Raw genomic sequence first — 9,756 nt, forward strand, 5'->3', positions numbered from 1 at the left:
CATCCTTTCTCAAGTTCAATGTTTGAGACCCTATCTCATCACTAGCTAGAGTTATTGATCACTCTTTGTGGCTTCACAGATTTGCAATGACACGAATTCAATAGTTTTGGTCACATACATTTCCTCAATATTCATGGAAGAGAATCACAAGGAACCATGGATATCTAAATACAATGTTCAACATGGAAATTCTCAAAATGCCTCAACAAATGTGATGTAAATGCCAATTCAAATATAGCTACTGCCCTCAAAATGTTAAATGTATGCAAGTATGATATGCATGTTAGTTGGAGTCCTAAAAGCCTCTAGATTTAAATGCTCTCTTGTCGAAAGATAAGTGGCTGAGCTTTAAGAGTTTTGTTCTTGTAAATTTAAAGCATGTCTATATTTTATAGTGTCAACACAGGGATATGGAGCTCCAAGTTTTAGAGATAGGTCAGCAGTGGTTATCCTACTAGCAAGAAACAACTTGAGAAGACCCCTGAGAAAGGGAGCCATTATGTTTTGTCTTCTCTTCTTCTCTATAAGAATAGAGAAGTTAGCAATCCATCCAAAAAACCAATAAATAAGCTTGTGATCTCTTGTTACAACCTTTCATTGCAAGCATATAACTACCTAGAATAGTCCTACAAATGCTGATAGAAATGATGTAGAATGCACTGCCCCTTTAGTAGCATTCCAACATGTTCTCATAGGAGACTCCATAAACTTTGACGATGAAGAATAAAAAATGGTACAAATGTTAAAGAGAAATATAGTGGAAATGTTTTTCTGAATGTTGTATATGTTACATTTGCATTATGCTCTAAACATGAAGCTGCATCAGGATGTATGATAGAACATGGAATAATTGGAGCATATGGATCCAATTTATGCAACTAGAAATCCATCCTACTATTGATAATATTGTCCTTGATGTCACACAAATGTCATATCAGTCATTAGTTTCAAATTCACCAAGCTCAGACAGTCTGCAATGCAATCTACAGTGTTAACTGAGCTAACTTGGTCAACAAAGGAAAGGTGAAAGACAGTGATCACCGAGCTCACTTGGTCAATGAAGGAAATGAGGAAGTCAGTGTTAACTAAGCTTCACTTGGTCTCCAAAGGGAAGTTTCCACCGAGCTCACTCGGTCATCAAAGGAATTATGGAGAAGTCAGTGTTAACTGAGCTTCACTCGGTCTCCAAAGAATAGTTTTCACTGAGCTCACTCGATTTTCTCAGGAAACTCAGTACTTACCAAGTTCTCCCGGCAATTGAAGAATTGTCACGAAATTTGATGTATTAACCGAGCTCTGTCAGTTAACACAATAATTATTTTTTGAACAAAGTTTATCGTGCAAGGTCAGCCAATATAAGATTTGCAAATTAATTACTTCTAGCCGACTATTGTAATTGTTTGTTTAGTCAATGATTTGAGCCGACTAAGATAATTTGAAAGGTATATATGGTCATTCAAGTCATGAATTAAAGTGTGAGATTGTGAAAAAGAAGTTATGAATGCGAATTATAGTATGAAATGATAAGGCAAATGTTGAGCAAAGTCTAATGAAGGATCAGATGTGTTAAAGGAGCTGTAAAGTTGCATTTGATCAGTGAGGATCCAGCCAAGCATAACAGAGATCTGTAATCAAAAAAGATAAGTTGTACTTTATATTAGGTCACTTCATTGTTTCTTTCTAACCATTCTAATAGTGAATTCAAAATCTCTTAATAGAGTTGGTTTAACAACCATTCAATAAATCCTCTAACAAGGTGACAGTTCAGTTGAATTGTTCTAAAGACCTCTAGCAAGGCCACTCCTAACATGGTGATTAAATCCTTTAACAGGGTCACACCTAAAAGTGTGTTTTTGTAACCTTTAACATGGTTGGCTCCTAACAGGGCTCACTTCAGAAGAGTGAAAAATAGTATCTAGTTACATTGGTGGTTTTTCCCATATTGGGTTTCCACATTAAATTTGGTGTCTCTTGTGTTCTTAATTGCTAAATTGCTTTGTGCATGATAACATATCAGTTCTTAATATTTGTCATTTGATGCATTATCAAGTTTTAGCATTTCATATTAATCAGATCAAGGAGATATTCAAACATCTTAGGGACTGTGAAAGTTTTTGGAGTAACTGATTCACCCCCTCCCCCTCTCAGTTACTCTATTCTCATTTCCAACAATTGGTATCAGAGCATTTGGTGCTTGCAAGAAGAGATTTCAAGGATCTAAGCCAAAGATCAAGATGTATTACAAAAGAGAAATTCCAAAACTCAAAAGAGATAACTTCTCCTCATGGAAAGGATTGATGAGACATCATCTGGCTACTGTTGGTGATACTGGACTAAAATACCTTGAAGAAAAATATGAAGAACCTCCTGGCACATTGTCTATCAATGACATTGCTGAAAAGAAGACTCACAATAATATGATGATAGACATAGCATCTGCTCTTAGTTATGAAGAATTTGATGACATTAAGGACTACAAAATTTCCTTTGAGATGTGGAACAAGCTAAAAGAGATCTATGGAAGAGATGATAATGTGAGAAGAGCAAAAGCAGAAAGTCTAAGAGGACAATTTGATCAAATGAGGATGAGAGAGGATGAAAATATTGCAAAGTATGTTGAAAGAGTTAAAGCATGTGTGAGTGCAATCAGAGCATCTAGAGGTGATATCAAAGGAGAAACAGTTATAAGAAAAGTTCTCAGAACCTTGCTTCCCGTGTATGCAATCAGAGTTTCTGCAATTCAGGAAAGAAGGTGTGAAGCAAATCATCAGATAAATCTTGAGGCCATAGTTGGAAGACTAACTGCATTTGAACTAGATAACTTTGACAACTATGTTCCAGCCTCCAAGAACATTGAATCAACATTTCAAGCCAAGCTCTCACTCAAGGAGAAAAAAAGAAGAAGGAATCTCAGTCAAAAAGTTAAAATGAATCAAGCCAAAGTTCAGAAAGTGACCTCGAAGTGATTGAAGCTCTGCTAGCAAAGAAATATTCTAGAGGCAGAGGAAAATACAAAGGTAAAGTTCCTCTAATATGTTTTTCTTGTGAAGAAATTGGTCATATTGCAGCAAGGTGTCCAAACAAGCAAAACCATGATGAAAAGAAATGGAATGGCAAGAAAGACTTCAAATCATCCAAGAAAAAGGTAAGAAATCATGCTTCATGGCTGAAAATTCTAAAGATTCTGATAATAGTGAGGATGAAATTGTTTATATTGCCGTTAAAGATGATTTTGATAGTGATGAGGAAGATAAAATGACACTTTTTTCTCATATAAGTAAGAAAGATACATGGATTATAGATAGTGGTTGCTTACATCATATGACTGGTGATAAAACTAAGTTTGATCAGTTTGAAGACTATGATGGTGGTAGTATAAGGTTTGGAAATAATGAACCTTGTTTCATAAAAGGAAGAGGAAGAATCTGTCTAACCAAAGAACTTGTATGTAATAATGCCTATTGGATTGAAGGTCTTAAACATAATTTTCTAAGTGTGGCACAGTTACTCAATACTGGATTCAAGGTGGAATTCATGCATGGAAAGGCAAGACTGTTGAATGAGCAAGGAAAATTGATAGGATCTGGCACCCAAACTAAAGGTAACTTGTTTTATCTAGAACTTGGTGAATGCTCATGTTTTATTGCTCAAATTGAAGAAATTTGGTTATGGCATAAAAGGTTGTGTCATGTCAATTTTGATAATCTGGTAAAAATAAGAAAATTCAAGAAAGTGAGAGGCATTCCTAACATTAAGAAACCTGAGGTTGGTCTATGCAAGAATTGTCAAATTGGTAAATGGGAAAGACTAGTTTCAAAAGTAAGAACTATCAGTCTGAAGATATATTAGAAATTGTGCATACTGATTTATGTGGACCCATTGGAATAGAAAGCTATACTAGAGAAAAGTTTTTCATTCTTTTTGTTGATGACTACTCAAGAATGATGACTATCATGTATCTAAGGAATAAATCAGAAGCATTTGAGAAATTCAAATGGTATTTGGCAAGAGTAGAAAAAGAAACAGGAAAAAGAATAAAATGCTTAAGGTCAGATAGAGGTGGTGAATTCATCTCACATGAATTCAACAACTTCTGCATTGAAAAAGGTATTAAAAGACAGGTCTCAACACCAGGAACTCCTGAACAAAATGGAATAGCTGAAAGAAGAAATAGATCCATCATGGATTGTGCAAGAACCTTGATGATAGAAAAGAATATTGCTATCAAATACTAGAAGGAAGCCATCAGCACTGCATTTCATACCTTAAACCGAGTATAATTGAAAAAGGACTCATTCAAAACTCCCTATGAATTATGGTATGGCTACAAACCCAATGTAAGTTATCTGAAAGTATTTGGAAGCAAATGTTATATTTTCAAAGAATCTAGAAAAGGAAAATTTGATGTAAAAGGTGATGAAGGAATATTTTTAGGATATTCTTGCAAAAGCAAAGCATATAGATGTTTAAATCTATCCACTCACAAAGTCATAGAAAGTGCACATGTGAAAGTTGATGAGTTTGCAGACAAATCTAAGGAAGAAAGCAAAAAGGTACCTGAAGATTACAAAAGATTTGTTTATATTGAACCAGATACTATACCAAGCATATTGCAATAAAATATCATTTTGCCAGAGAATTGGTGCAAGACAAGGAGATCGGACTGGAATATGTCCATACAAAGGAACAAATTGCTGACATATTCACAAAGCCTTTACCTAAGGATGAATTTTTGTATCTCAGAGGTAAGTTAGGGATCATTCCCCTATCTAAAGTCCACTAAAATAAGTTCTAGTGATGCATCAATGCATATAAGATTGAAGATCCATTTGTTGATGCATTTCAATCAGAAATCATTGCATATGAATCAGTACTAAAGGTACACTACAATTCACTTTACTTCTATTGTCTTTGGCATGTGTTGTCAAAGAGGGAGAGATTTACTATCATATCCTTTTGAAATTTGTGAGATTTGAAAAGTTTTCCATGAAATCCCTTAACAGAGGGAGATTATTGAAAGAGGGAGAAGTCTGTTATCTTGTTGGACTTGTTTTCAGAATTTCATTCTGTTATGACATGTTGTGTTGCCATCAATGCCAAAGAGGGATATTGTTGATAATATTGTCCTTGATGTCACACAAATGTCATATCAGTCATTAGTCTCAAATTCACCAAACTCAGACAGTCTGCAATGCAATCTACAGTGTTAACTGAGCTAACTCGGTCAACAAAGGAAAGGTGAAAGACAGTGATCAACGAGCTCACTCGGTCAATGAAGGAAATGAGGAAGTCAGTGTTAACCGAGCTTCACTCGATCTCCAAAGGGAAGTTTCCACCGAGCTCACTCGATCATCAAAGGAATTATGGAGAAGTCAGTGTTAACCAAGCTTCACTCGGTCTCCAAAGAATAGTTTTCACTGAGCTCACTCGATTTTCTCAGGAAACTCAGTACTTACCGAGTTCTCCCAGAGATTGAAGGATTGTCATGAAGTTTGCTGTATTAATCGAGCTTAGTCAGTTAACACAAGAATTATTTTCTAAACAAAGTTTACCATGTAGGGTCAGCCAGTATAAGATTTGCAAATTAATTACTTCTAGCCGACTATTGTAATTGTTTGTTTAGTCAGTGATTCGAGCCGACTAAGATAATTTGAAAGGTATATATGGTCATTCAAGTTATGAATTAAAGTGTGAGATTGTGAAAAAGAAGTTATGAATGTGAATTATAGTATGAAATGATAAGGCGAATGTTGAGCAAAGTCTGATGAAGGATCAGATGTGTTAAAGGAGCTGTAAAGTTGCATTTGATCAATGAGGATCTAGCCAAGCATAAAAGAGATCTGTAATAAAAAAAGATAAGCTGTACTTTATATTAGGTCACTTCATTGTTGCTTTCTAACCATTATAACAATGAATTCAAAATCTCTTAATAGAGTTGGTTTAACAGCCATTCAATAAATCCTCTAACAAGGTGACAGTTCAGTTGAATTGTTCTAAAGACCTCTAGCAAGGCCACTCATAACTGGGTGATTAAATCCTTTAACAGGTTCACACCTAAAAGTGTGTTTTTGTAACCTTTAACAGGGTTGGCTCCTAATAGGGCTCACTTCAGAAGAGTGAAAAACAATATCTAGTTACATTGGTGGTTTTTCCCATATTGGGTTTCCACGTTAAATCTGGTGTCTCTTGTGTTCTTAATTGCTAAATTTCTTTGTGCATGATAACATATCAGTTCTTAATATTTGTCATTTGCTGCATTATCAATTTTTAGCGTTTCATATTAATCAGATCAAGGAGATATTCAGACATCTTAGGGACTGTGAAAGTTTTTGGAGTAACTGATTCACCCCCTCCCCCTCTCAGTTACTCTATTCTCATTTCCAACACCTACTAGATAAGTAAGAATATAGAGAAACCAAAATAATAAAACCACCTCTGTAACTCTCTCGAATAACTTTATATACAGGAAAAGCAATTGGACCAATTTTTGCAATGAAATCTTGATATGATTTAGGTAGTATTTCTGGTCGCATAATAAAGGAATACATAACCTGAGTAGATGATATGGAAAAAAACAAAGAATCTCCATGTCTCCAATGAAGACCATGGAAAGATCTAGAAAATCCACCAAATAACAAACCAATTTGAGAAGCTTCTTCTCTAACAATCAAATCTTTCTCAAACACAAGCAATTTTATTTTTTTAAATTGAACCCCAAATCCTGAATTGGAACTTTGAATCTTCTTTTTTGAGTTGTAGATGTTGAATCTTAAAACTTCACTTTTGAACTTCAAAAAATTTTGTAATTCTAAACCTTCTAAACTTTGAGAATTAGGATTTAGGTTCAATGCTTCTTTCAAATGCAATCTTCTTATAAGATGAATCCTATAACACAATAACTAGAAAAATGAACCAACATAAGATTTTCTTGATGGGGCTGATTTGGAAGCTTAAAATTGGGGGACTAGAAGTATGCCTATAGATCTGAATTGAGGTCCTCTGAGAGGTGAAGAAAAAATGTTCTTTGATGGCTACGTGAAGAGATGCTCCCTCAACTCTAATACCATGTAAGAATTTTTCTTAAGGAAAAATAACACTAAGATCAAGAAGATCAAGCACTAGCACGATAAGGACCAATAATGGATGATCAAAAGACCAATAATGAGAATATCATATGTGTAAATACACACTAGAAATGCCTATATATAAAGACATTTATAATGTTTAGGAGTCAACAAAGTGATAAGCCTCACAACTAAGAACATGTCCACCAAGAGTGGATTATCCTCCATTGAGCACATAAGTTAGTGTGATGATGAGAGGATAAGAATATCAAGGTGTATCTCATAAAGAGATGTTGTAGACACCATGTACTCAATTAGAGTGTGAACAACTATGTTGTCTACATGACAACTCAAATGATTATGCAAACTCCTATGTTGTCATCAAGACAACTCATATAACTATGCATAATCCTAGGTGTCTATATGATAAATAATAAAATAATGCATTTAACCTAAGTAAACTTAAGTAAAATGTAATAATAATTAATTATTTAAACTAACACTTCTAACTAGCCATTCCTATAAATAAGAAATTAAGATCTTTTGCCTCTCATTCTCCATCGTCCAAATTAGGGTTAGGACAGATTAGGTAGGATATAATGAATCTACCCAATATTTCATATCCCTTCTAGAGACTTCTCCTTCAATCCTCTTTGAATTTTCCTAAAAATGTTTTACCTTGAATTTTGTGCAACTAGCTCATCAATCTTATCTTCCACCTGGTTCACATAATCCAAGAAAACAAACTTGTTAGCTCAAATCCATTGAATTCACAATCTTTCAAATAATGTAGGCACTTGACATTAACTTGCTTTTGATGCTTGGCATATACTGCATTTCTCAACATCCTTTGTAAAATCACTTAGCATGAATTAAAGTTTACTGGTGCTCAACATCAACTAAAGTTCACTTAAGATCCATTATTTTTCTCGACATACACAAGAATAGACTTTAACTTGGCTCAAACTAATTTTCTACTCGGCTTGCACTAACTTTACTCGACACCTACTATCCACTCAGTTAAGCTTAGTAGACAAACAATACATCATGTTATCACTGTCTTAATTGATTCTTATTCTCCTTTACATAATCATAACTCAACCTTTCCTCTAGGTGCTATTGTTACATCTTTTGATCAAATCCTCTTCATCAATCAAATAAGTGATAGTACTTAAATCATACAAGTTGTCTTACTAGCAAATAGCAAGTTTGACATCAGTGATAAAACAATGATTGAACCATATTGATCATACTTGTATCAATCTATTCTCAATAATCTCCCTCTTTAACAATCTTCTTCAATTTGTGCTCAACAATCTCCCTCTTTGACATTGATTGCAAACCAAACTGATCAACCAAACTAATTAGGTTAAAATAGTAAGACAATACCAAAAAGAAAATAGTTCTTTGTATTGAAAGCATATTGATCATACTTGTATCAATCTATTCTCAACAATCTCCCTCTTTAACAATCTTCTTCAATATGTTCTCAAAAATCTCCCTCTTTGGCATTGATGGAAAACCAAGCTGACTATGTTAAAATAGTAAGACAATACCAAAAAGAAAATAATTCTTTGTATTAAAATCTCTCCCTCTATCAACAATTTCCATCTTTTGATTAGGTTACAAAACTCTTTCTTATATCTCCCTTTGAATTTCTTCTTGTATCTCCCTCTTACTAAGTAGATGTTAGGATTTCTCTTTCTTTGTTCTCTTGAATATTAACTATCTTCCTCTTTCTTGTGTATACTACTTGATCAACAATTATCTCCCTCTATGCAATTATCTCCCTCTTTGAAAATAATGCCAAAGACTTGTCATCTTAACATGTAGATATGAACTTCTTTAGTTTCTCCCTCTATTACCTTAATTGTGACTAATTTGTAGTTCTAGCTCTTTGATTACTTTACATAGTTCCTAAAGTAAGATCCTCTACATCAATGTGTAACACATGAAATCAACTTATTTGATGCAGGATACTCCTATTGTTACTTAGATAGCCTTTTAATAAGGGTATCACCCCTAGTTTACCTCTTAGATCCTCATGAGCATCCTTAGGTAATGCTTTTGTGAAGATATCAACAATTTTCTCTTTTGTGTTAACATTTTCAATCTTCACCTCTTTATCTTGAACTAATTCTTTGAAGTAATGATACTTGATTGTAATGTGCTTAGTCTTTGTGTGCATTATAGGATTCTTTGAAATATTGATAGCAGTATTATTATCACAATAAAGTGTTACTAGTTCTATGATCTCTTCTTGCATACCTTTAAGTAATTGTTTGAATCATACAATGTTTATACAATTTATAGTAGCAACAACATATTAAGCTTCAATAGTATATTGTGAGGTGTAGTTTTGTTTCTTGTTAGTCCATGTAACCAACCTCTTGCTTAAGAAAAATGCTCCTCCACTGGTGCTCTTTTTGTCATCAATGTTTCTAGCCCAATCAACATCTATATATGCTTTTAATTCAAATTCTAATTGTTTTTATAGTAGAGACCAAACTCCTTTCTTCCTTTTAGATATTTGATTATTCTCTTTACAATCATCAAGTGATTCTCCTTGGGATTAGCAAAGAATCTTGCAACTATCCCTACAAATAATGCAATGTCAGGTATGCTATGTACTACTTATTGTAATTTGCCAATCATAGACCTATATAGCATTGGATTCACCTCAACTGAATCA

At 33.9% G+C, this 9,756-nt stretch overlaps 1 pseudogene; it reads right to left on the minus strand.

The window, feature by feature from the left end:
* Positions 1 to 348: 348 nt before the first annotated feature.
* Positions 349 to 6,548, minus strand: LOC149565075 (uncharacterized; annotated as a pseudogene).
* Between the last annotated feature and the right edge of the window lie 3,208 nt (positions 6,549 to 9,756).

Source organism: Cupressus sempervirens, chromosome 3 (genome assembly GCF_028749045.1).
Source record: "Cupressus sempervirens isolate cs-2001-9-10 chromosome 3, ASM2874904v1, whole genome shotgun sequence".
NCBI classification, from domain to species: Eukaryota; Viridiplantae; Streptophyta; class Pinopsida; order Cupressales; family Cupressaceae; genus Cupressus; species Cupressus sempervirens.